This window comes from Pipra filicauda, unplaced genomic scaffold, assembly GCF_003945595.2.
Source record: "Pipra filicauda isolate LSUMZ 115617 unplaced genomic scaffold, ASM394559v2 scaffold98_size3848907_pilon, whole genome shotgun sequence".
Classification (NCBI taxonomy): domain Eukaryota; kingdom Metazoa; phylum Chordata; class Aves; order Passeriformes; family Pipridae; genus Pipra; species Pipra filicauda.
The window spans coordinates 1,669,249-1,697,148 of NW_024105186.1; the positions used below are offsets into that span (position 1 = coordinate 1,669,249).

General features: G+C 54.2%; 1 long non-coding RNA gene across 1 annotated transcript; it reads right to left on the reverse strand.

Annotated features, from left to right (window-relative positions):
- Positions 1–488: 488 nt before the first annotated feature.
- Positions 489–1,296, reverse strand: LOC120322520. Its single transcript, XR_005562286.1, has 2 exons — positions 1,088–1,296; positions 489–816 (listed from the first exon to the last, which is right to left on the reverse strand). It is a non-coding gene; the product is annotated as an uncharacterized LOC120322520 (long non-coding RNA).
- Positions 1,297–27,900: the final 26,604 nt, after the last annotated feature.

Genomic DNA, 27,900 nt, shown 5'->3' on the forward strand with positions numbered 1-27,900 from the left:
GGTACTATCTGGTGACAAGATAGCTGCAGGGACACCCCAGGCCAGGTTAGAGTCCCCCTAAAGGTGCTACCTGGGCTGTAGGTCTGTTCAGGGCCAAACGTCAAAGGCTTTGGGAGAGGTCTGCCCATGGGCACTGGGACAGCCTGGAGGTGCCCATACCGGGGCATACCCCACTCCGGGGCATCAGCAACCCACAGCGCTGATCCCACCCCCTCGAGAGACCCTACAATAACAGACAGACTCCAGGGAGCCACTCTTTGCTCACCCCACCCCCTCAAGCCGCCGGTGACACCGAGCTGTCCCCAACGAGCCCTGACATCCCCACCAGCGGGCAGCACCCCGGCTCCACCAGCAGCCCCCGTCACCCCAGCCTGACCACTGTGCCTCAGTGCCACCAGCACGACACCCCCAGCCGCACCATCCCAAACCAGCGGGTGCGAGGGAGGGAAGAAGGGAGGCGGTTACAGGGGGGAAAAAAAGTAAATAAATAATAAAAGGCAACCACCCCAGACCCGGCAAAACGGCGAGCGGGGCAAGCCGGCCTGCCACACGTTTATTGGGGTGCAGGGGAGGGGGATGAAATACCTGCCGAGGGGGATGCTCGGGTCCCGGGGCTGCTGGTGCAGCGTGGTCCAAGGCTCTTCCTGGCGGCGGTGGCGGCTGCCGGTGGCACGGCACATCCCGGCACGGCACGGCACATCCCGGCACGGCACAGCACATCCCGATCCGGAGCCCGGCGCACAAAGGGCTCCGCTTTTAAAGCCGCAGCCGGGGTCCCCCTGCCCCGCAGGGCCCGGATTGGCGGGGCAGGCAGCGCTGCGGAGGAGGCCAAGACAGGGGGGAGAAGAATTAAAACCAAAAACAAACACAAACAAACAAAAACCCAAAACAAAACAAAAGAAAAAAAAAAAAACACGAAACACCGGAGGGAGAAGTGCAAACCAGCCCCCAACATCGGAAAAACCAGCCCCGGGGATGCCCCGGGCACGACACCGCCGAGACCTCCCGCCTGCGGGGCTGGGGGTGCTCTTGGGGGCCCCCAGTGCTGCGCGGAGGGGCCGGGCGGGAAAGGCTGGAAACCGCAAACCTTCCGTGGAAAAAACTTGCTACTGCCGGGCCTGGCGAGATGGGGGTGGGCGGGTGTTCATTCGTGTTGCGAGCAGCTCCCGTCTCCAACTCCTTGCGGGAGCCCGGCCCCTCTCCAGCTTCCGGCCTTCGCCTCGGGGATGTCCCGGCCCCCCTGGTTCTGTCCCGTGGTTGTAGCTGGGTGGGTTTTTTTGGAGGGGGGGAAGGTGTCCGGGGAGCTGTGTTTTTCCAGCTCGTCGGCAGGGGGTACGCTTGTACCGAATAATCCATCTCTTTTGTCCGGGATGCTGGCCCCCATCCCCGTCCCCTCGGGGCTGCGGGCAGGCAGGAGCCCCGCGAGCTGCCAAACCCCGGGGGCCGGCGGGGAACCTGCCCTTGCCGACAGCAGCACCGGCACAGCGGAGCTGAGCTGCTGCTGGGTGCACCCCACGGGGCGATGGGCGAGAGAACAACCCTCCTCACTCCAGTCCAGCCGTTGGAAGGTGCCTCTGGCCCCACCAGAGCTGCTACAAAGGACACCGGGCAGGAGGGGGATATTTTGGGACTCGGTGACCCTGATGGAGCACATTTAGCATTTAGGGTGGCAGGACAGCCCTGGTACGGTCAGGGATGCTCATAGTAGTGAGGCTGCACGTTTGGCCAAGGGTTATCTTGGCTTCACAGGCTCTGGGCATGTGATTGACCCAGTTACAGAGAGGGAAACCTCTCTAAATCCCACCTCGATGGGAAAAGTTTCCAGCCCCATCGTGCTTCAGCCTTGGCACTTTGAGAGTTGTCCCAGGCTTGAGTCTGAAGTGTATCTGACCTGTTTTCTTTTAATAATTTCTGGGGTTTGTGTGTGAGGCATTACCCCTTGGTGCTGGGTGCGCCTTCTGTCAGAAGCAAAGCTATGGGGTCCACGTGCAAGTGGGAACTGTGTGTGTGTGTTTACGTATATACGGGTGCATGTAGGGCTCGGCAGCTCTCTGGCCCTGCTCAGACAGAGGATGGCCACAGGAAGGGGGAGGCTCGGTGGGGAAGTGAGGGGTCCCAGCACAGGCAGGAGGGTGGGTGCCACCAGGAACATCAATCCCAAGCCTCTCGTTTACTTTGAATTTGTTTGCACCAGGCTTTGTTCACGGAGCAGGAGTCAAATGCCTCACCAGGGCCCCCAGCCCACCCTCTGTGTCCCACTGCTGAGCTCTGCTCACCTCCCTGGGACCTGGGCAACAACGTGTTGGGACAGAGAGCCATGAGCTGTACAGTAATGACTTCCCTTGGTGTTAATTGGGCAGCCAAATTAACTCAGTGCCTCCTCTCTCAATACTGTGCTATGTGGCTGCTGTCTCATGTCCTCATGCAGAATTTCCCCTGGCAATGCCAACGGAGAAGGAGGTGGATGCTGTGGCCTCTTCCCCTCTCTGCACATCTTCTGTTGATCTTGTGGGTAGCCTGCATGAGCAGTTGGTAGCCCCGGGGAGGGGAGAAACTGAGGCACAGAAGCCCAGCTGGCACCAACAACCTATGTCAAGCCTGCTCACATACCAAAAATAAAAAAAAGGTTTTAATTCAAAGCAGTGATCCAGGAGCCCTCAGCACTGTTCTTTCCCTCCAGCCCCTGTACTGGCTCCCAGAGGGGTCACCCCCACACTGCAAGAGACCCACACCAAGGGCTTGCTGGTTCCTGAGGCTGCTGACAGAGGGGCAGACCCTTCAAGTTGGAGAGTCCACCTTGAAGATCAGCAAGAATACAGAAAAAAAAAACAAGGCTACATCATACACAGGCTATATCCAGACTCTGTTTCTTTGATTTTCTTTTTTCCTTTCTTACAGGGAACCTGACCTGGCTCTGGGTTTTTGCTGTTACTTTGCAGGTAGGTAAAACCATAGAGGGATTGTGATCAGGCTGGCTTCAGAATTAACCCCAGAGCTGAACTGTCTGGGTTAGCCGTGCTCAGAGCTCCCCGACAGACAGTGCTAATGATGACACAGCATCGCCCTCAAGACTCGTTAAAACCCAGACTTTAACGAGATCACCGTGTATATAAACCCACACAGCCCTGCCGCAGTGCCCATGTGTGGAACCAGACCTGCTCAGAAGCACATCTGAAAACCTCACGGCTATGGCAGATCTCCAGGCTGCCAGCACTGGCACAAGTGGGACAAGGCATGGTGGGTACTGGGGGTTTGAAGAGTCCTGGGCTCTTCTCGGGTAGGGATGCAGGCAGAGAAGGGTGGTGTGTTGCTTTGGGATGCCCCGTCCATTTCCAGGGCTCACCTCGCTGCTTAAACCTTCTCGAGGCCAAAGGAAGTCACTGCTCAGCTCAGGCCATACACATTAAGTTCACCCTTATCCATGCATGGCCCAAAATGGGCTGGATCCCAGAGGAGACATATGCCACCAAATCCAGCTGCCTTTTTTCTCTTAAAGATAAATCTCCCACAACAGGCCAGGCAACGAGGATAAAACAAACACAAATACTGAGCAGAGAAACTTTGGCCGCTCAAACTTTTTGGCTGGATCTGGCTGGAGCATCCTGGCAAAGCAAACACTCCCGCTAGCATTTGTTCCAGCTTTCCTGTGAAGCCCCCTCTTTTAATAAATGGGGTCCTGGCGAGTTTGCTTTGCCGCCCATCAGAGCAGCCCTGCGGGGCCAGGCTGGCTGAGAGAGGGAGATGTGGAGCCAGGAAGGCCTGACCCCACCCCAGACCTTATTGCTTCTTTCAGCAAGAAGTGTAACAGCATCACAACCCTTGGTGACATCGAGGGACTATTTGTCATCGAGAGAAATGCATGAGATGACACTGGCAGGCTACAGGAGGAGAGCCAAAGGCTACAGCAAAGCACAAGGCAGGCAGAGCTCCAGCATCGCAGCACCACATGTTGCTGGCACTTGGGATCCTGTTCGCTGCCCTTGTGGGCTTGGGCATGTGTCGGGTGCAGCTTTGCTTGCACGGAGTGACACACGCACGTGCACCACCTCCATCAGGGCACCGTGGGTGAATCCAGCAGTCTGGCTGCTTATCCTCAGCCATGAGAGGGAACTAAACTGGAGCTGGCTGGATGATGGGAACACAGTGACCCAGTGAGGAGCTGGGACAGGCATTGTGTTTAGGACAGGCTTCTCTGTAATACCAGCTTGGCTTTTCCTCTGCCTGCAGCAGCATCTTCCCAAGGATCTCGGCTTCACAGACATTGCACTGACAGAGCAGGATTCCTCCCCCTCAACATAGGTACTGGTTGGGGCAGCCCCAGCTTGCAGCAAATTTGAATCAAGGATTCAAAAGCTGAAATAGCTGTTTTGAAATCCTCCCAAAGCAATAGGGGGAAGGAGTCAAGTCCACTCAGGGCTTTTCAGTAAGACTCTGGACCAGCGTCCAACTCCACCCAGCGTTCTGAGGGATTACAAGGCTGAGGCAGCCAGGAAATCAGTTTGGAGATGATCTTTCATGTCCCATACACTCCTGGGACTGGGTTCAAGCAGCCATGGTGAAAATTCAGTAGAAAGGGGTTGGATTGAAGTCTGGATTGGGAGATAAGCAAGGCAACATTCCATCCAGGAACTGGAGCCCAGGAGATAGCCCAGCCACCATCCCTGGTCATGCTCATCCCTAGTGCCTCCCCTCCAGGATGAGCTCCCTTCTCTACCCTTAACCTGACAGCTGTCTTGCTGTGTGAAGCATGTGTGAAGTGTGTGTTGTGTTCCAGGTGTGCATCCAAGTCTGGACCCGAGGTCTGGTCACTGCTCCTGTTTGTTCCACAGCATCACTCTTCTCCTGTTATTTTTGAAGCAGCCCGTCTGGGTGAGGCCCCTCACCAGCCTTTCCATAATGTGCACACGTGTTCCTGTGCCTTCAGAAGCTTCTCCTGGGCTTTCCTCCTGCTCTACTTAATTAGGCACTGAGGGAGAGGGACAGTAACCAACAATTAGGTGAGCTGGAGAAGTGCCCTGGTTTTCTGGCCTTGGTGCTCTGAGCACCTTGGGAACTACTTTCCCCTGAGATAGGAGAAGGAGAGGGAGGAAGCCAAGGCTCTTGGAAAGATGGAGCAAAGCAGCATCAGCTGGGAAGAGTAGGCACAGCTGGGATGAGGCAGGTGAGGCCATGGGAAGGGGTGAGGCCATGGGGTTTGCTCTGAATAGGTGGGGTTATGGGATTGTCATCAGACAGCATCATCTGGATGGAGAAATGTCCTCACGCAACACTGATACCCCAGGAAATGTTCAGGAGTGACAAGCCAGTGCTGCTGCCCAAGCTTGGCTCTGCAGTCCCTGCCTGCTGGCATGGCCAGCTTATGTGGCTCTGATGTCCTGAGACCACTGGGCTCCCTTCCTGGGAGGTTGTGAGGTTTGTCCATTCATAACTGTTTTGTGATCATCAGCAATCGCCTCCCCCATGGCCACAGTGGCATCCCCGGGGAGGGATTTCCTCCTCCGCCAACTGTGTGCCTGGCCCAGTTGGAAACAGTTCCGAGCAGCCTCTGCCTCTCTTTCTGTTGCCAATTCAAGGCCTTAGAGCTAATCTCCAGCGTCACCAAGAGATCAAGTCTTGGCCCTGCTGGTAATGGTGTGATCCCAAAATATTTCGAGAATGGAAAACTTGAGATGCTGAGCCAGATGCTGAGCTCCTGAAGAAGACAGGAGGGGAGGGGGGATCTGACTGCATCCAGGTGAATCTGGAGGCTGTGATTCAGCTGGTGAAGGTGGTGACTGTGTGGGCGATAGGCAGAGATGACTGCTCCAAAGTGACCTGAAAATGCAATGGAAACCAGCTGAAGTGCGGCAGTTGAAGACTTGGGAGCATCCAGCTGCTCTCCTCATGAGACCTATCCAAAGGTGCTGTGGGAGCCCCACAAATGGGCTGCTGCAGAGGAGGAAAAGGATGCTTGGGCAATTAACAAGGATGACTGGAATCCTACTACCTGCACACCACTGGAAGTCTAAATGGTCAGAGACTTTCTTGGTCCTGGCCTCTCTGAAATGTTCAGTATTGGCCTCGTCAAGGCTAGAGCTGCCTCTGTGTCTGACCAAGAAATTCCTGCCAAGATGTTATTTGGCCAAAGTCCTGAAGGCAGGATAAATCACTCTGGATTTTCAAACCCCAGGCAAATGGCTGTGTGTATTCTCTGATACACCCCCAGAAGCGGCCATTCCTTATCTGCATCTGCCTCTGCTGATTCCCCTTCCCTCAAGGTTGTCTCAGCCCTTACTCCTGCTCCTGCCTCAGTTCCCTTAACTTCAAATCCCATTAGTCTTCAGCAGCATTCTCTCAGAGGGATTTTCAGAAGGGTTGTGTCTTCCCCCTCAACTGGGGAGCTCTGCTGAGTGACACAGCATCCAAGGAGTGAATGCAATACAAATCACACATTTGTCCCCGTAGCAAATGGCCTGGCACTGGCAAGAGGCTGCTTTCTCATCTACACAGCAAAGCAGCACCCCAGGGACAGTTCCTACTTTCTCTGTCTCCTGGTTGTGCATCCCCAGGTCCATGTTCCCCTCCAGCTGAGGCCACTGGATATGAGTCTCCCATCCCTGCTGCTATGGAGGAGAGAGTTACCCATTGCTGCTGCCTCATTCTGCCTCATAGGAAAACCTCTGGTGGAGTGGAAGGTCTTGGATTTGCCAAATTTTCCACTGGAACCATGATATGAAATGATCAATGGAGCTGGTCCCCTGCTTGGCCATCGTTGCTGGCACCTCTGACTCCGCTCATCCAATGGGTCTGAGTCCGAACTGCCACCAGCAAACAAGTGACAAGTGGCAGCGGGTCATGCTGTGCAGAATGAGAAAGGCTCTGGGGGAAGGCTGGTGGAGAGGAGGAGAGGCCGTTTGGGTGAGACACATCGATCGGAGGCATCCAATACATTATTCATAACCAACCTGGGCTGCAGCTCAGGAGAAAGTGGTGAGCACGCACTTCTCCGTGGGAAATGCGCCTGCGAGAGCAAACGAGCCCTGGGCTCCAGCTCATCAAACACCCTGATAGGCAGTCATGACATACCAGCTTTCTTTTGGCTTTTCATGCCACTGATGTTCGTGGCACCTAAGACTAACCAGTGAGTCCCAGCACGTGACGTTGTACCAGAGAATGTTTCTGTCCACAATTGCTCTCTCTAAGAGCAAAGCAGCTTCTCCTTGCTGAGACACCCCAGTCCTTGTCACAAATACATGTGGCTCCACCGGGCTCTTTCCAGCCCACACAAGAGCACAGCACTCAGCAGCAAGGGATGTCGGCTCCATCTGACTTCTCCAAGAGGAGGTAACAGTGATAGAGAGGAAGTCAGGGGCACACAATGAGGGCATCTGCATGGCCTCGCATCGGGCATGATTCAGTGTAGGAGTCCCAGCCCAGGTGGGTGCAGTCCCTAGGGCTGATTGCATCTGGAAGATTTTGGGAGGATACTAAGAAAGGCATCCTCCTTCCAAAATTTCCAAGCAAACAATGCACCTGGAGAGCCAGTCTGTGGATGGCTGAGGTTTCTCTGAGAACCAGGTCCCCTTCCAGTGGGGTGCAACATTCACAGGGGCTTCAACCCAGCTGTCCAGGGGATCGCGGTCAGGGCAGTGAGGCACAGTGGTGTGACAGCAGGGTCACCTGTGGGACCTGCTTCCCACCACTGCAGGCATCCCTTGGGATGGGAGGCAGCTGGGTGTTCCATGGGGCATCCGCTCGCTGTGGCACTTGGCATGATGCCACCACACTGTGGAGGGTCTGGGGCTGGGAAGAGATACTGGGTTGCAGCGTGTCAGGCTGGAAGTGCTCTGGTGTTTGGGCTGGGGGAGGTCCTAACAGGGCAAAATGGGGTTGTGAGAGGCATTAGGACAGTCAGACTCTACATTTTGAGGGGAGGCCCTTAAAGATGCCTGGCTCTGTGTTTCAAACCCTTCTGCCCACAGCAGCAGACCCACAAGAGGGGGGGGCTCACACCCGCCCCTCCAACCCTGTGAGCATCCTCCATGATGCTGCTTCTCTTCCTGAACCCATTTCCTCCCCTTCCCCACACCCAGGAATGTGCTGCCTTGCCTCTCTGAAGGCTGCAAATAAACCCACCTAGCCTGGGACACCGGCTTCCTCCCTGAAAACATCACTGCTATAATTCCCAGCAGAGCCAAGGTCAGCTCCATATGGCCACGGGCTCCCTGCTGTCCCACTCACAGCCTGCCCGGCCCGGCTGCCTCGCCGCTTCTCCCCAGTGCAATATGGTACCTCACTGCCAGCGCTGGGGGATTAGCTCTTTTTCTCTTGTTGTTGTTGCCTTATTAGCTAAACCTAACGAGGCAGCGTTTGTGTCGGCCCTCGAGGGCAGGTGGCCAGGATTTATGACTGCAGCGCTGGGTGACCTGGAGTAGAAACAGGCATTCAGCCCAGAGGAAAAGAGACCAGCACCCACATCCCTGGGGACGCTGGGAGGGCTGGGACAGCTGCGATGCCCAGAGACCTTTGCGGATGCCGTGTTTGCACAGAGAGAGAGCAGACTCCTGTGATCCGAGGGCATTCGCTGGCATCGCTCACGCCGGAGCTGGCAAGGACGCTGTGCCATGCTGAGAGAGCACCCGCATTGCGAGAGGCACAGCTGGCACGGGCACGGCGCGGCTCTGAAGGGGCATTTCACTGCTCAGACGGCCGCTGTGCATGAAAAGGGCATTGTAGGGGAGCGTGTGTGGCTGGGGAGCAGCTGGCGTTGGCAAAGCATTGCCACGTCTTAAAGGGACACAAAGACCACCGCTTCCCTCCTCCCCCAAAGGGCATTTTGGAGCTGGGTTAGAGGGGTGCAGGAGAGGGTAGGACATTGCTTGGGGGAGGCATCACTTCAGGGATGTGAGCACAAAGGGACAGCCACACAGCTTCTGTATGGGATTTGGGGCCAGCTGGGTCCCTGCCACAAGCACCCAGTGTGTGGCATGAACAGGGTGGGTGCTGCCCTGTAGCACTTCCCACCAGGTGCTGTGGGATGCTACACCCCCAGAGCAGTGACACCCAGATCTGCCCAGGTGGTCAGGATTTACTAAAAGCTCCTTCACTCACTTTTTTCTGAGCCAGCCATGGGGGACCCCTGGCTGTTGTCCCTTGCAGAACGAGGGCATCTGCCCCTAGAGCTGCCTCCATCCCTGCTGCGCCCCTGCTGTGAACACCCCTCCCATGCCCTGCCCGGGGCTGCAGCATGCCCCCATACCTGTCTGCCTAGGCCTGGTTCACACCAAGGGATCACAGAAGTTTCATCCTGAAACTGGTTTTTGAACGAGCTCAGCTCACCCAGCGTGAAGAGCAGGACGGGCAACGCTTCATTTCAGACGGCAGCATAAATCAGCCCCTGGCTGGTGTCGGGCTCTGCCAGACATTCCCTTGGGGAAGTGGAGGCAGCCGCAGGGGATGTTTCTCCAAGCCTGAGTTTGCAGCTTGGGGCCTGAGTACAAATCCATGGCCATGTTCAGGTTCAAAAAAGGGACCAGAGACACACAAGAGACATGCAGGACCCTCTGGCAGCCGAGGAGAGGAGCCAGCTGGATGCTGTGATGTCTCAGCTCACTGCTGCCAGCTTTCCTGGAGCCAGTTTGCCAACACAGGGTGCATAAAGCAGTTTGGGAATGCTTGGAAGGAGGCATGACTCCCGCTGAGGAGGGACCCGAGCAAGACAGGGAGTGCAGGGAGAGTCTGGAGTCAGTGGGGTGCAAAGGAAGAAGCCACATGAGACAAAAAGCACTTGGAAAAGTCCTCGGCAGCCAAAACCACGAGCCCAGACACGCCGCAAAGCACCTCTCACTGGGAGCCGCTGCTTGAAAAGAGCCTTTGAGGAAAAGCTGGGGAACACAAACATGTTTCTCCTCCTTCCCCTGGGGGGGAAAGCTCCCGCTCGACAGCAGGGTGCTGCACCCCACATGGAGGAGGACGATAATGGGGGGGGGCTTGTCACAGCATCCTCGGCTGGAAATGAGGGGCTGGAGGTGAGCATGAGAACTGGGATCCAGACTTCCCAAGTGGAGAGAAGGGGGAGGAATACTTCTCCCTGCCCACCCTACCGTCGTAACGGGGCTGCCGGGAGCGAGGCGAAAGGTCTGGGGACGGCCGCCTGTCCCCCCGCGCCGCCCCCCCAGCGCTCGCCCCGCTCCCGGCAGTGCCGCTGTCCCGCGGCAGAGGGCGCCCCGCTCCACGCTTGGGATCGCGGCGTGGGGCGGGGGGCGGCCCGTTCCCAAAGCTCCGGGCAAACCCCACTGCCTCCCGAAACAGGGACACCGGTCACTGCCCCGAGGGGCTGCATCCCTGCCCCGTGAAGGGCGAGGTAGTTGCAGCCTGCATCCCTGGATCCCTGCATATCTGCATCCCGGCATCTCTGCATCCCTGCCCTGTGAAAGGTGAGGTGGTTTGTAGCCTGCATCCCTGCATCCCTGCCCCGTGAAGGGCAAGGTGCTTTGCAGCCGGCATTCCTGCCCTTGGCCCCTTCCACTCCAATCTTCCTATTCCTAAGGATCCCCCAGAGCTGGATGAGACTCAGAGTGGCTCAAGAATGTCTTGTGGAGTAAACGGCTGTGATGTCCACATGGATAAAGAGACACCAAGGGGAGATGATACAAGGTTAAACTACTATCCCAAGTGTCAGGGACAAGGTGAGGAGGGGAGACTGTTCCTGCCACCTCCAACAGAAATTTGGGGCAAATGGAGACTGAAGGCAGACATGTGAAATGGGTGGTGTAGGTCACTCAAGGACTCCCTGCAGGACTCCCCACTGCAGGAAGAAAAATCCATGGAAGTCTGTTAGATACAACCGTTCTGACATCCCTGTGCTGACAGTGGTCAGAGGCTAGAGGACCACCTGGTCCATCCCATCCTGTGGTTCCTGCTCTTGCACTGCTCCCTGCACATCTGGCAGACATCCAGGCTGGCTACCGTGGGGCAGTGGTGAAGATAGACCTCTGGGTCTACCTCTCTTCCCTTCTTGCTCAGTCTGGATTTCATCCTGCCAAGCCTCCCTCCACATTAAAAGCTAATGTGATTTTCTGGGCTGTTTTTTTCCCCCCTAAAAGACAGCAGTTGCTCCTACCCAGGAATACCTGTCCCATCTGGCTTCCAAGTTGCTCGTTTTCATTGCATGAGCAAAGGACCAAGAAATAGACCATAAAAATAACTGCCTGCAGCTGAACCTCTCTGGGAAGCCAGGATACACAAAGGAGGTGGATTTAGGGGAAGCTGGTGACATAGGATCTAGGCTATAAACCACCTCCTTCTGCTGCAGGGCAGAGGCTGTGTTCGTGCAAAGGAAGGATCGGTGCTGTAATTCAGATGCTCTTGCAATTGTAGAGTGTGTCAGTGCTGGGAAACCCCCGAAGCTCATCGCCAGATTAAGAATCATCTCCAGATTGTAGTGAGATGGATTGGCATCCTGGCATGGTACCCTCTGGCAGTCGGTCATCACTGCTCCTGGTGCTGTCTGATGGGATCGGTCCCCACTGCCCGAGGGAAGGAAACGCTGGGGAAGGAACCAAAACAAGCGGATGAGGAACTGGCACCGTGCCCTCGGACTCTGTCCTGATCTCGATGGCCTGAGCCCTGAGCTGATTACCAGCAGCTTGATCTCTCCTCTAATGCCACAGCCTGGTGCCCGTGCAGGGCTGCCCGGGGGGAGCCGGTGCACCTGGCTGCCTGCTTTTATGGATGCAGTTGTTTCCAGATTGGCTTTGCTGGCTCTGCATTGTGTTTCTCACCTTCCCTGGCAATGGAGTGCACAGGGCAGGGAGAGAGAAAGCTTCATGCTAAGCCACCCCCCCGCCGCCTGCCCGTGTGCCCAGGCAGCCTGGCAAGCCTTTGGCTGGCAGCCTGAAGGCCGGGAGTTACCAGCATTGCTCAGGAGTGAGAAAGGTCCCCTGGGGACAGCACTGGGGTGACAGAGGACACCATGGGAAAAGCCACTTTGCAGAAGGCAGCGCTTGGGAGGTCAATGCCTGGTGTCAGGGTGAGGGAGTGGGCACACTTGAACGCAGACTGTGTGTCCCCTCCAAAGAAGAGACCACCCTGCTCTGTGATCCTCTTCATTCTCCTGTCCCGCTCCAGGGGCTGGGACACAGAAAAGGTTTGTTGCTGTTTTTCTTGCAGGACTGTTGTCAGAAAATTTTGCCAGGCACTGTACTTTGCAAAAGCCCTTGGGGACATACCAGAGAGGGTGGGGAGGGGTGAGGGATGTTCCTCCTGGGGCTATTTGGCTCCAAAGCAGAAGGATCCCACAGAAGGCCAAGCAGAATCCCCCCACATGTGGGCTCTGGTGCCCCAAGCTGCCGTCTCTGTTTGCAGAAGACAGTCCCCAGCCCTGGGGCTGATGGCCTCTCCTGACAAGCCAAGGCACACTGAGCCTGGCCAGTCTGGGTTCTGAAACACAACAGCCTCCCTGCTGCCTGCACACAGGGAGAGTGGAGAGTGCTGCTCTGCTCCTCTCTGTGCTCCCCTGGTCTCCCTGAGCTGCCAGGAGATGCTCTGGGCTTCTCCTTTTCCACGTCTTTAGCCCCCTAGCTGACTGCCTGCAGCTCCAGGTGAGAGCCTGTCACCTTGGCCTCTTGGCCGGAGGGCTGTGAAGTTCCCACACATCCTTTGGAGCCTGAGGCTGAGTGTTTTGTCCTGGAAATTACACCTTTTTCTTGTGCCTTTTCTTGCCCCACAATCTGGCCAGGTGGGTGTTAAACACCACACACCCCTCATGCTCCCTATGCCATCAGGTGCCCAGGGCATCTGGTCCAGCACAGAGACACCCCAAGGACCGCACAGATTTGAGTCCCTTTGGGCCCCCAGACAGATGTTGCCACAGGCATTTGGAGAAGAAAGATTATAGTTTGGAGAAGGAGAATTAAAGTCTGGGTAAAAAGTAAACAGAGTCACTTAAATAGCCCAGAAGCTTTGGACACGGTGTGGATTCTACTGGAAGAAAGGACAGATGTAGTTGTAAGGCTGGGCGGAATTTAACACACACGAGAATGGTGAACAACCTATTGGGTTTTTCAGAGAAATTACACCAGGGTGAAGGCCATCCTGAAGGTCTGACATATCCACAAGTTAAAAAACAAGAAATGAAGGTTGCTGAAACCGTAGGTAATGATCTGACACGAAAGGAACCACACAGGACACAAAATAACGTGACTTCAGACCTCGTTGTGACAGATACAGATGAATTAATTGCTGGGCTGGAAGGCAGTGGTTGCCTGGGGAGTAGCCAACATGACCTGATTCTGCTTGTTCTCAGCAAAAAAGGGCAGTTCTGGCTCACTTAAGTGTGGTGCTCCACAGGGTTAATTTTTCCAAAGCTGAGAGAAAGTAGGAGAGGAATTCAGGTTGGGAGGAATAATTTAGAGAAAATGTGAGAAAATATTGTGAGCTCTTCAGAAAGAGTTTTTGATAGCTGGTAGGTCACAGCGCAAACAGGGAGGAAACGGGTTTGGCTCTAAGCCCATTCTGATTCAGTGGTGAATTGGAAACCAAAGAGCTACAGATCACAACTGGAGGGGAGGGAAGACACTAAAAATCAGTCAATAAAATGGAAACTCAAGATATTGATTAGGAAAGCTAAAGAAACAAGGATAAAAATCCATATTGGGCAGGAGTGAGGACAACAGAAGAGACGTGCAGGTAGATGGAGAAGGAAAGAAGTGACAGCATTGATACAGTGTCCACTTAACATGGTGGAGTTGATAAAACTGACAGTGATATGTAAAAGTCGTTGTGCTCAGTAAATAATTGCAGGAGGGGGATATACATATCAGATGAGATATCATACAGACCACTGGAATCTTGGAAAGATATTAGAGCAAACACAAGAGTAAACTCACAAACCCAAAAGAGTCCTTGGAGAGCTGGCAAAGGTGTCCTGCCCTACTAATCTTTATTTGCAAGAAGATCAGAGACATGCTAATGTTTCGCCAGAATTTCTAAAAAAGGCAAATGAGATCAGTGGATAAATCAGACCTGTTAACCTGGCATCATGCAAAAGAGTGGGAGAGAATCTGAGCATTAACCAACACATGGCTAACAGGCAAGGGTACAAATAATGAATTGCCCTCTTTTTGTGGCAACAATGTTTGGGACACAAAAAAGGTCATGGGTTTGGTGAGTGAAGGTCACAGTGTGACCACGTTGTTCTTGTGAACATTTTGACTGAGAACTCTGTGATACAACCTGATAAAGTATTTCCTACAGGAGCCAGCTACAAGTGAGCCTCAGGAATAGGTGACCCCTGTTGATATACAGGAACCTTCCCCATGGAAAGGTGGATGCTCCTGAATCTTTCTCACGGTTGATAGCGCTGGCGCATGGCAGAAGGACAGGCAGTGAGATAAGGACGTCCCAGTCCTGGCTCAGTGGTTTGTTCCTTTGGTGAACTCAACCCATTCAAACACAACATCTTAGCAAGTCAAATGCAAGGAGGAAGGAACAAAGTGTGGACTTCAGTTACCGAGTGGGAGGATGGAAAGGTTCAGAGCAACCAACTCAACCAGACCTCCTTCTGTGATACGGGAGTACAAGGAGTAGTACAATTTTTGGATGTTCAAATAGAGAGTAATGACATGGCTGATGCAAGTTCTGCCTATGATTTTCAGTTTTGTTTTGTTTCATTTTGTTTTGTTTTGTCATGTATTTAATGTGGAAGAAACATTGGAGAAGAGGTAGAAAAGAATCACTGCAAGGAAGCCTAATCATGAGAGAGAAAGAGAGCACACATGCCTAGTCTGGTTATCTAAATGAAACAGAGATTAAGAGATGTATGAGTGCTTTCCTAAGGCCACAGGAAAGCTAATTTCAGTTGTAGGTAACACTGAACATTTACAGAGGAGAAACGAATAAGACACAAACTCCTCAGCCTGCTGCCGACATAAGGGACACGTTCTAACAAAGTTAAACCTCTAGCCTTTTCTCATCGTGTTCCCAATCTCTCTGGCTTGGCAGAAGAAAGATCCACCACAGGTGTCGGAGACCTCACCCTGGGAAACAAAACCCTCAGACACGCCCTTTGATCCCCTACAGCAATCCAAACGTACATATTCATCTCAACATACCCCAAGCAGATATCCCACAGCACATACCTGGGATACCTACCTCTGCTGGCTAACATCACACTCGTATCAGTTCCGCATTAGTCGAACCATTAAGGCCACTTAATGTGTCGTTATCGGTGCTTGATCTCACAAGTGTCTTAAAGAAGGTGGTGTTCACGCAGCCCAACTTCGTTACAGTCTTGTGAGAATAGGAAACGCTAAAATATCCTTATTGCTCCTTCTACACCCATTTTAATCTAGCACCTTTACACATCAAGAGATTTATCATTTTATTGGTCCATTAACAGAATTGTCCACCTTCGTCTTCATCTCAAGTCCTATGACCCTTTCCTTTATACCAACTGACAAAATCCTTAACTAGGAATTAGAGTTTTTTAAGTTAAAGCTCTCTCAGGAGCCTAATTACCTCCATTTCAGTGCTAAATGCTTTAATATAGGCAACAAACCAATGCCCAAATTCCAAAGCCACATTAGAAATGATCAGGCTTCCTCCACAAGAAGCATGATTAATCACCAGAACCAAACAGCTAATGAGAGACCGAGACTCTATGGGTTTATCTCCAGATCAAGACTTAGTTCCCTCCCGGAAGAGGTGTTTGATTTGGCATCCATCGTAGAAGTAAGTGGGCAAAATACAATGGCCTGTGGTGTAAAGGAAGCCACATGGGAGGGGTGGCCATTCTTTCTGGTCTGATCCTCCCAAATGCACTGCACCTCCACCTACTTCACTGGAGGTAAGCAAATGGGCTCCCTGAACTCAGGGCTGGGGAGACAGCTCATCCAGCCCTCCCTCCTCTCTGCCTTCGAGGGATCCCTTGATATGCAGTGTAAAGCAGTGAAGGGCAGAGAGCCAAAGTGTGGCTAACCCCAGCCCAGAGTCACCAAAGGCCTGGGAGCCTCTCTGATACATAAATCTTTGACACGTGTCTAGAACTATCACCAACCTAAGACTGAACAGGGCCTTCCTTGAAGGTCGCAACTTGGGGAACTTGTTCCTACTCAAAATCCTCTCCCCAAGCCCGAGGCTGAGCCCACACATCATGGTGGTTGAGGGAAGTCCCGTTAGATTGGCACTGCTCAGGTGCCTTATGGCAGCTATGCCACGATTGTCCTCTCACAAGTGATCCAACAGGTTGTCTGATGATGTCTTATTAACTGAGAGGTACCTCTGGACACAGACTGTCTCCTTTTCCTTATTTCTTGGTGGAAGGCCACTAACACAGTGGGATGGGTGAAAGGTGGGAGGATGAACTGTGTACTGAGGGCAGTTCTCCACCCTGCTTGATGATAGTGGGCATCCCAGTAATAGATGGGTAAATTAGGGGTGATAAAATCTCACCTTCAGTTATCACCTTGATGCATCCCTCACAAAGCTTTGCTCCAGCTAGCAGACTTCCATCTTGTCCCTCTCGACATGGTCACATCTCTGCCACCTCCTCTCTTTCTCACCACCATTTCTGGCTCCCCCACAGCAGAACAGTACCCTGGATGTGAGCACTTTTGCTCTGGGGAGACAGCCGTGAGCAAACAGCTTTGCCACATTTACCTCCAGCAACCCATGCAAAGTACATGAAAGTACAAAACCCTGCCCTGTGCTTCCCATGCCAGCATCTCTGGTTGGAGGCCGCAGGGGTTGATGAGGGTGAATGCTTTGCCCTTGAATCTGTTATGGGAATGATTGTTACATCTTTGAAATGGATGCAACGCCCTTGATTTCAAAAAGATGGACTTTTGACATCTTTACTGATGTGAGTTCAAGCTTTCCGTTTCTTTGGGTGCTCCATGGTGTGAGGCTGTGGTAGAGCTTGAAAGCCAGAGTTAAGACCATTATCTGTTCCTTTGACCCAAAACATTTGAGGCCAACCATAACACTCCTCAGGAGACAGCCCCAAACACTGCAACCCACTTTTCTAAGAGGGACAGGCTGCTCCCAATCTCCTTGCAACCCCCTGTGTTTCTGAGGTCACTCATTTCTTGCCTAATGCACACAAAGCAAGGGGCATTGCTGGGAAGCGTGGGCAGACGTGGACTATCAAAACACAACTCTTTTCCATGGACTTGCCACTTCCGGGGAGCACATGGGAAGGGCAACCAAAGCCATAGCACCTTGGGAAGCATCTCCCAGATCCCACTGGACTGCTGAGAAGGGGAACCTGGATAGGAGTGGGTGTGCAAGGTGGGGGTGGGTCAATCTGCAGTGGCTGGGAGCAGAGCTGCCCCATGCTCTTGGAGCTGCAGTCCCACACACTTAATCAGCACCAAATGTGCATAAAGTGAGCAGAGGGAAAACTTTTGTCAGGCAACGGCAGCCACTGCTGCTGCGGAAACAGCCAGAAAACCCTTTCCCTTAAAGTTTACTACTTTTACTACTTGCCTGGCCTGGAAGCCTTTATTGCTCCTGACAAAGCCGTGACTTCACTCTAGAGCCAACCAGTGGGAAGCATCAGAAAACCTGTGTGCATGTCTATAAGCCTGTGTGCACCTTTGTGCCTGCATTCCTCCGTGTGTGGGTGCCCGTGTGTGTGCGCATGCCAAGGGCGTGAGCGTGGGTTTGGGTGGAGCGGGAGCACACCTCGCCCTCCCGAGTGCTGGTGTAGGGAGCTAGGCAGGGGGCTGTGCCGGTGGCTGCAGGCTCCCTCCTGCTGCTGGGAGGCTCAGAGGGGGAAGTTCAGCAGTTCTGCAAACAGAGGCCTCTCTCAGAAACGCCGGCAGTCACTTCAGGGACAGGTTTGCAAAGGAGCTCAGTGCCCTGTTGCAGAGCTGGAAGGAAGCAAGTGGCTTCTGCAGGGAACCTGTCACCTTGAGCCCCCCTCCAGGCTCTTTGGAGAGTTTGCCCTCCCAGCATGCCCCCACTGTGCCATATACCTACCTGTGCAACTCAGAAACACCGCTGGAGCTCTTTGGAGAGCCTGGTGAGGCTGTTTGGTGTTGACATCCGCATATGGATGTGGATCCTGCAGGTGTGGAGTGGCCCAGTGGGGCAGTGTCAGTGCTTGAGCTGCCCCTGGCACACTCCCACCAGAAACCATGCTCTTGATCTCCAGTGAGCCCCAGTCAGGATCGGGGTCTGTCAACAACAGGGAGGTGTAAAAGGTGCTGAGACTGTCTGGGAAGGACATTATCCTTGCTGATATGGGTGGCAAAGCTCCCCCAACTCCATAGGAGCCACCAGCAGCCATGGCAGCCGGAATATCATGGCCATCCTCCTCCACGCTCTGGCTGCCAGACCTCTGCGAGCACCAGGACAGGTGACTCTTGGCTGAAGGGTCACTCCTGCAACTTGAGACCTCATGGGAGTCAAACCATGCATCCCATACTCTTGGTGGGAGACCCAAAGCTGGAGCATCCTGTGGGGCTGCGCTGCCTGATGGGCATTTCTGCATTGCCTGGCTCCCGTCCTCAGGGTGCTTCTCCCAGGACTGACACCAACCTGCTTGTGCCCATGGCAGGTGGAGGCACTTGCCCACATTTCATCTGCTGGTCCAGGCTGACAAGACAATGCTGAAACCTGGCCTCTTCTGCTGCTCATGGCCCTCCCATGGCCCGCGGTGTCTGGGAGCTGTGGCAGGCATGCCTGCCACACCACACAGCGTTTCTGCAGGCGAGGAGGCCTTTGAGAGGCCAGGATAATGGCTAATAGTGCTGTTTTCCTCTGCTCTGCTTTCCTTCAAGTGAATTACCAGGGTCTTGCTGGGAATTATCCTGCCATTACCCAGCGCTCTGGGGAGCTGCCAGTGATTTACTTAACAGCAAACAACACAAAGAGCCGGACACGGCGGGAGCTACGCAACCGGACAAGCTGGGGAACGTGCAAGTGGAAGAAAAATGCTGTAACAGCAGCCAGGGTGCAGGGATCTGGCCAGGGCTGCCAGCCAGAGATGGGCACGAGGACATCCCCAGGAGCTTGTCTCTGTCTGCACGTGGAGTGATGGAGCTGTTCCCTCCGAGGGTAGATTCTGTCCATAGTGTAGCCGAGTGTGATGGAAATGTCAAAGGGTGGTGGCCCCATGGTTCTGTGCCCAGCTGGCCAGGGGGTAGCCCAGGGCTGTGGCACAAGAGGAAAATCCAGTCCTCCCTGCTCCTGGAGAGCTATGGGACTCAGGGATGGTTGGAAAGCTGTGAGTGGGTTGGCAGCAGAGCCAGGACTGACCCTCTGCTCTACACCAGAACCCATCCAGTGCCTGCACAGGGAGTCCAGCAGGGACAAAGAGTCCTGATGTCCGTCACTGACTCTTCGCATCTTCCAGACTTTGTCCTTGTCACCCTTTATTGCCCCATGGGTGAGCATGGCCCTCACTCATGGCTTGCCTCATCCCAGCCACACTACAGCCTGTGACAGCCTCAGCTCCAGCAGATCACCACAGTGCAAGTCTGCCATGGGCTGCTCCCTCCTCCCTCCGGGAACTGCTCTTTACACACGAAAAGGTGCAGACACCCCCGCAGACACGTGCCTTCCATATGTGTCCCCACCACTTGTGCTGCACCCTCCCCACAGGCTCTCATGTTTGCCATGTCTCCCCTCTTCTTGCACAGGCTGCCCCTGCACAGCCACCACGTGCCCCCTCCCCAGCGCTGTGCACCCCCAAATCCCCCTGCACCCACACGGACCCCCTCGTCCTCCTGCCCCGAGCACAGCTCTGTGCATGCACACTCTCCTCTTGACACTTCACAGGTGCCGGGCAAAGGAGAGGCTCCTCGAGTGCTAGAAAGTTGTTCCTACTCTGCGCTGGGAGCAACCACATTACTCACGAGTCCCTTTTTAGTGCGGGTATGTGTTTCCCCCTTCCATCTCCAGTCCATTAGCTACTATGGAAACAACGTGTCATTGCCCGGAGGTGGAGTTCAGCCACAGCCAAAACAGCCGCGGATAAATTCCAGCACCCAAATTCACATCCTGGGGCAAAGCCCCGTGCAGTTGAGCCGGGGAACGGGAGCAGAGTCCCGGCTGTGCTAAGGAGCAGACCTCAGTTCAGGGGTACTGGCTGCGGGATGTGTGGGGTGCAGGAAGCACTGGTGGGAACCCCATTGTCCCAGACGGACTGGAAACGGCATCGCTGGGGAAGGTTGGGGTGATTTACTCTTCTGCAGCCTGACCCAGAGCATGCAAGTGGAGATAAACAGCAGATCTACGGGGCCTTGGCTGCCTCATCTCTGCTCTGTCCTGAGGCACCTACTGCCCGGCCTGTGACAGCTCTCAGCTGTGGATTTTGGCTGTCACAAAGTGTCCAGCCTGAGCGGTTTGCACATCTCACCCAGGCCCCCATCACAGGGGACAAGAAAAAGGAGTCCTTGTTGCACCAGGGCAGCCAAAGTGGTTGAGTTAAGCTGCTGCAGGTGAGCGGGGAGAGGGGAACACTGTGGGATGCCCCCCTCTCAAACTGTCCCCATATCCTGAGTCACACAGATCAGGGAAGGGACCATAAGTGTCCCAAAGCCTGCCTGGCCCCTGCGTGGGAGATGCACCCATGGCGGGGCAGGAGCTGTAGGGACCTAAGGGAGTTGCAGGTGGAGAGCATCTGGTCCTTGTCATATCCCCTAGGGACCCTGGGGAGGAGGAGGGCAGGCAGGGACGGTGGCATGGCCTGCCAAGAGGCTTTCATAGCAAGCCTGGTTCCAGCTTCCCCTTTGAGATGGGAAATACTGGAGATAAGAAGCAAAGCCCTTGGAAGGAGGAACTTTCCTTGGTGGCAGCCAGCAGTCCATGATGGACCAGTGCTGCCCTGTTGCCTGCCACTGTCTGTGGGCACCCTCCTAGCCTGGACTGCCCAGCTGCCATGTCCCACTCCAGTGGCTTTGCCACCCTGGGGTGCCAGAACCTGAGGACAGCACTGTCACATAGGGTAGGGAATAACTATCCCAGCACCTCTAACAGTTCACCTAGAGACCGGCACCAGAGCCAGCTCTGGCTGTAGCTGAGACACCCCCTTCCCTTCCTCAACTTCTTCAGGAGATGGAGCAGGAAAACCTGTTAGTCCCCAGGGCATCCTGGGAGTGATCCACTGGCTTCTGAGTTGGAGCAGTGACCTGCATAAGTGCCTGCCTGGATCAGGGCCAGCAAGAGCAAACTCTGGCCATGAGGCTCCTTTGGAGGAGGGAGGGAGAGACCAGAGGCAAGCAGGGATGCCTTTCCAAAGCCAGCAAAGAAACTGCCTGTCAGGAAGGCTTCTCCACAAAGAGGTGAGCTCCGTCTCTGAAAAATAATGGAACAAACATTGGGAGGAAGGAAAAAATAATGCAAGTTTCTAGAGCAGGAATTTTCAACCTGTTCTGCTTTGCTGATCTCTAAAAATATCCCACCAGAGATGCAAGTACCTTTGTAGCAAGCAAACCCACACCACCTGGCAAGACACTTCCTGGCCTCAGTTACTCTTCCTTAAAAGCAGCCACAGAGCCATGGGGATGCCCCAGCCATGAAAGCTGCAGCTCTCACAAGCGCTGGAAACACAAACCATGTGGTTTGTTTATCCACGTGGGAGCCCCGAGAAGCAGATTGCAGCCCCAAAACCCCAGGGCACAGTGTTGCAAGAGTGATGCTTGCCCCACATCCACTAAGAAAGGGCAGGAGGGCAAAGCTGAGAAAAGCTATGTTGCACTCCTAGGGATGAGCAGTACTGGGGACACTGCAGCTTCAAAGCCACACTTTAAACATGGTGCTTGGTGTGGATTCTCTGGTGACTAATAAAAGGTCTGAGTTTGCAGTGTCCAGACTCTTGGGGGGGTGCTAGTGAGTGTCCCCCATCTGCTTAGCCACTTGTTTCCAGGACATTTACAAGAAGATCTAGGATCATCTTCTCACATCATTGTCAAATTTGTTTAAAATTGGTCCCATAAGTTTGCAGCAATTAGAAAGGAATGGGCAGCAAGTCACATCATCATCCAGGATCTGAGAAATGCCACCAAAGAAAATCCCTTCCCAGGCAGAAATCTTCCCTGTGTTTCCATCCTGGGGTTAGGAGTCCATAGCCCCTTTGCCTCTGCCTTGAGTCACTCTGATGTAAGCAGCATCCTTATAACACATCTCCTGGATCAGACAAGCCCCCTCTCAAGTCTGTAGAGCCATGAGACAAGTTGGCCAAACAATCTGATTGAAAATCAACCTCATTCTAAGAAAAAAAAAGAAAAAGGCAGAATTTGTTTTCATCCTCGACTCTTCCCTAATCCGACTGTGGTTACACGAGGAATGAGCGAGGCCGCTCACCGGCAGAGCTGGACGGCTCCTTTGGCAGCAGCACAGATTTCGATCGGCTTGAAGCAATCACGAAACTGCAGCCTGAACTTCCAGTGACTCACCCGGAGAAGGGAAACTTCCTGGCTTGTGTGTTTGAGCATTTCTGGAAAAACTGCTATATTTGGCATGGAAAATAGGAAGGATTCCTCCAGTTGCTTGAAACGGGAGCAGCAGCAATGAGTCAATGGGCAGTTTTAAGAGCGCTGAAGAAGGGCGCTCTCTAAATTATTTGTTGTGATTCTCCACATTGGGTGTTTTGCCCACAACGGGCTCAACAGTGTCGGTGCACAGGATGGTCCAGGCTCTGCCAGGAAGATCCACAATTTATTGCTCCGACAGCCACCCCACCAATGCACATTGGCTGTGTACTATTGACTATGGACATTACAGGCTGCTTCCCATCTGTTTACCAACAAATACTGCTCCTAAAGGTATGGCATTGTGCTTATCGCTACATGTTGACCCAGCGTGAAAAATCTGCCAATTTATATTTTCATGACATCAGTAGCTAGAAATGCAGTTCTTGCCAACTTCAAACACTCTCAACTGTTTCATCTGGTATGCTGAGGGAAAAAAAATGAAGGAACTGCTCTTCTGCAAATTACTGAAGTTGGTGGAGGGGGGGCTATTTTGAAGGTTTTAAATGGGTTCTTCTTCTCTCCTTTTTTTTTAATAGTTGTCCAAATGGTTATTCAAACAGCTTGTTCATTAAACTCCTGAGTTGGTAAATGATCTGAATTTTAGATCATAGTGTTATTACCTAAAGGAAAAAAAATATATGAATGAATCCCAAGAAAAAAAAAACCAACAGCTTTTCATGAAAGATCTGTTAAAAAGAGAGATAGATAGGGCAGCAAACATTTTCCATTGGGTGAAATGCCAGCAGGCTCCTGGTTAGCGTATATTAAATTAAATATTCAATTTGGTCATGCACCGCTTTTATTGGTGGATTAAATATTGACAAATATGTCTAATGCAGAGGGATGCTTCATGCTGCAGCCTGGCAGATCCTGCCAGCTCTGGATCAGTGCTTTGGGTGGGAAAACCTCTTTCTCCTGCCGCTGCAACCCTGCAAGGCTGATGCCTGGGATCCACGGCCATTGCACAGGGGGCTGCCCCTCTCAGCTTGTGACCCCCCCAATGCCCAGTGTGGCTGTGCCAGCAGGGAGTGACCAGCACCTCTGGCATGATGCTGAGGGCAGGGAGCAGGAAAGGGGCTGTCACCCAATCCCACAGAGGCTTTGGAGCCAAGCGACCTCCAGAACAGGGAGTGGGACAGTTGGATTTAACTTCTTCTGATTTCTATGCTGAATTTATCTAGTTGCTTTTCGTCTGTAAATTTTTAAGCCGTTCTCCATGCTCCCACAGCAAGAAGGTCACAGCTCAGCCATGGCAGAAGGGCTGTCCCTTTCTGGAGTGGAGCCTGATGCTTTCTGGTGGCCCCACACTCTTGTACAGGGAAGAGCCGAGCACCCACCTTGATTTGGCAGACTTCTTTCCTCCTCCCTGCTCAGCCTGCTTTTCTGACAGTGCTGCTCAGTGGGAACCATCCCATGCAGGAGGGTTTCAGCCTGGAAGCAGCGGCCTCTTTCCCCTGGCTCCTCCCTGCCTGGCTGGAAGGTGGCCAGTCCCTCCAGAGCTTCAGCAGTGCGGGGGGCGAGCTGAGAGGTGAGGCGAGTGGAGGAGCATTCCCATCCCCGGCAGCTGACATCTTCAGCCCACCAGAAGCCCTGAGCAGGAATGAGACACATTGGCATCATATCAGAGAGAAGGGTCTTGTCCGGAGCTCTGCTTTGCCTCTCAAATGCTGCCCCTGGAGATTCGGTATCTGCTTGAGACTTCTGGTCCATCAATTATTTAATTCCCTCCAGCCATGTGGTCTCCAGCCCTGAGTGCTCGCCTCCTCTGAGCACACAGGGCTGCCTGTGGGGGAGCGGGGTTGAGCAGGGGGATGCAGAGCTGAGGCTGGGCAGAGGACTCCCACCAGGAAGCAAAACAGAGGCACAGGGGACGGGTCCCACCAGCCAAAGTGTTGAGCTGAGTGCTTTAGCTGGCGTTTTCTTTCCCAGTCACACATTGGCTGGAGGAATTGGTTCTTCTTCCGATGTCTGGGGATGACCCTGAGGAAATCACCTCCCTGCTCTGTGCTTTGCTTTCCCCACCTGTAAAATGGGGCCAAGGATTTCACAACTGGTGTGAGCTCCGGGCATCCCAAACATGTGTGTGACTCAGTGTTTTGCAATAAACAAGAGCCAGCTCTTGCCCCTGCTTCCAGGGGCTACACCACCACAGATGTGTCTTTAGTGGATCATGTAAGGCTGGTGGTCCCTGTTTGCTGCTGCTGCCCATGCTGTCTTGAGCTAAAGCAGCATGGAACGGCATGGCACGGCACGGGGGGTGCTGCTGGGTAGGCAGGACAAGCCGTGACACGAGGGCAGGCAGGCGGCTGGAGCTGGGTAGGTGTGTCGCTGTTACCCAATAAATAACTCAAGCCCTAAAGCAGCCCATTGTAATTACAGGGGCCCTGCGCAGATTGAAAACGAAGAAGAAGGAGGGAAAAAAGGAAATCAAGGTTCAGTCTTCCCCAGGAGGTAGCGCTCCACAGGGAAAGTGATAGAGGGGAGCGGTGATTTATATCTCTCCAGAGGAATTCTCCTTTCCAGGGCCGCCCCAGGCACCGCCAGGTTCAGCTGAGTTTCTCATCTGAATATGCATGAGCCAGTAATTAATTCTCTCTGATACTGATCCAGATTTGGGGTTGGTTTTGTGAGTGTGTGTGTGTGCACGTTGTGTGTCCGTCTTCTCCCAGGTGTGCCGGCACAGCAAGGAGGGATAAGAAGGAGCGGTGGCTCTCCACACAGTTTTCCCTGCAGGATGACAGCCATGGACACCCCATGGCTGGTTTGGGGCAGAAGAGTGGTTCTGGTTGGGTGGGGACTCCTGTGAAGTGGCTCTGGGTGGTGTCCTGCTGGGGACAGTGGGAGGAAAGGGGGACAGAGAGCAGGGCAGGATTGGGGTCATGTGCCTGGGGCTGGCCACAGCATGTGCCAATCCCTGCCCAAACACACACCCAGCCTTGGGCACGTGCAGGGGGTGTTCTCCCTCCTCCAGCAGACATTGCAAAGGTGTTGTGTTTGAAAAGTGCTGGGAAGAGGCAGGGAGGGAAGAGAATCTGGACTTGCCTCCTCCCTCCCGCCTTCCTCTCTCTCTCCTTTCAAATATCTCCCGCGCATCACTTTTAGCAGTGGGATGGGAGCCCTGAGGAATGAAACTGTGTCTCTGGCCCAAGGCCCAGGCCTGGGGCAGGGTGTGGGTGTGTAATCGCCGTGTGATGGGCCCTTGCCCTGATACATGACTTGTAGTCACAACCAGCCTTCAAACCAGGGGAAAACCAGAAAATTTTAATAAGAGAGAAACAACTGCTGTTGTTCATCAAGCCCATGCCCTGGAGCACAGGTCTCTTCTCTCTGCCTCTTGGGCAAGTTGTCCCAATGGCCTCCTCACCCTTCTCTTGAGAAAAGGCAATAATCAGCTTTGCTGCCTTTAAACCTGGCCATGGGGCTCCTCTCACAGATGAGCTGAGGTTGTCCCAACACACAGGCAGGGAAGGACAGGGATCTAAGTGCTGGCTTCTGGGCCATGGCATCGATGGCACTGGCCCTTGGCAGCCAGGGAGGAGATTCTGGATCCAATCCTGCTGTTGTGGGCTCCCTGGAACAGTCAACATCCCAAACTGGAGGCTTCCCTGGTCCCCCTCTGCCATATCCCCACCCTGCCCATAGCCAGCACCAGAATTAGAAGCAGTGTTGGGGTGTATTACTGCTCTCCACCTGGCCCTGGCTCCTGTCACAACCCATCTGAGGGAGGCAGGAAAGGGGGTTCCCTTGCCACCACCTCTCAGTCAGCCAGGGCAGTGGCTTCCTGGAGTCACAGAGAAGCCAGTGAACATCTTGGACATCAAGTGACCATGGTGTCATTGCCTGCTGGGGTCAGGGAACCCAGAGAGGTCACACTGACTTTCCCAGATCCTCCAGTCACAGAGGATAACCCCCCTAGAATGCTGTCCTCACTCTGGGGCTCCACGCAGGTGCCCAAGGGGGATGCCGGTGGGACTGTGCCACATCCTGCCCACCAAGTCCTGCTCTGGGTGCTGGCAGCGGGGTGTAGAGCAGTCAGACTCCCTACATCCCTCTGGGGGATCCCTGCACTGTCTCCAGGCTCGGGGAGCAGCGGGCTGGGAACGGCTGGTGAGTCAGAGCAGTGTGTTGTAACGCAGGGGGCAGAGCGCGTGTCGGAGCAGGGATGGCCGTGAGCTGCAGTGCGGGGCCCGCCTGGGCCTTTTGCAATCTTCTGGGGAAAGGCAAAGTCGATGTCTCCATCCCTTAATTAAAGTGCACCACAGGGCCCCGTTCCCGCCTGTTTACGTGGTTCATGGGCATGGATGGAGGAGCAGCAGCCCAGGACACGGGGAGGAGGGCGGCCTCCTCAGCCCTTCCCTGGGCTGGGGCAGCCAGTGCTCTCCAAGCACAGTCCCTGCCTCCTGCAGTGAGGTCTCAGCCTTGGCCCCACAGCCTCACAAAATGGTTTTTGGGCCCATGAGCCGGCTCTAGTTCTCTACACACCTCCTCTCCCTCCTATGAGCACACACGAAGCTCCTTCCCACCTCCCCTCCAGCCTCCCCAGCAGTGCTCCTCCAGAGCCAACATCCACCAAGCCCCGGCCCCCTCGTGCAACCCTTGCCCACCGAGGAACAGAAGGTGACACAGCCAGGATGTCATCTCTGACGGCTTCATGTCCCGCATCACCAGCCTGACCTAGAAACACTACCACGTCTCATGCGCCGGAGCCCGGGGATGCTGCAGGCTCATCCCTCTGTTTCTTCCAGAGCAGCTGAGTGACAGTCGCCCCTCCCTTGCCTCTCCGAAGAGCGTAATGAGAATTTCCTCCGAGGAGCAGCTTGCCGCGATGAAATAATCGCCCGAGCAGCATGATCTTCGCCGGGGATTAGAGAGGCTGCTACTTGCTGAGCCAGGGAAACGGCCAGCAAGGAGGGAAAACTCCTACTGCCTCCTCCAGCACCTCGGCTCCTCTGCCAAAGTGATCGTCCGCCGCACACGGAGTGAGGTCCCAGGCAGAGCTCAGCCCTGGCAACTCTTGTCCCCGATGATCGGGCACTTTCACAAAGTCCCCTTCCACCCTCCTTCTCCTCTCTCCGCTCCCTATGGAGCCGCTGCCCAGCCCCGGCCGCCGAGAGGGGTGGAGAAGAGGTAAAGCAGCAGCTGCCTTTTAGAGGCAACAGTTTTCGTTGTTGTTGTTTCTTTTTGGACTGCTGAGGCATAAAGCGCCGAGCTGAGCCTGCTTCTCCCTGCCTTACGCACAGGGGCACTCGCCAGCCGGGTTATCCCGCTGCTCGGAGGGACGGCAGAGAGGGCTATACATGGATTTCCGACGCGAAGTGGTTTAAGGCAGTTTTGCTTCCACTCCAAGCTTGGTTGTTTTTTTTCTCTCCCCTTCTTCCCCCTCCCCCCTCCCGTCCCCTGTCCTCTGTGAGATCCTGGTGTGACCATCCCTTGAGGATTC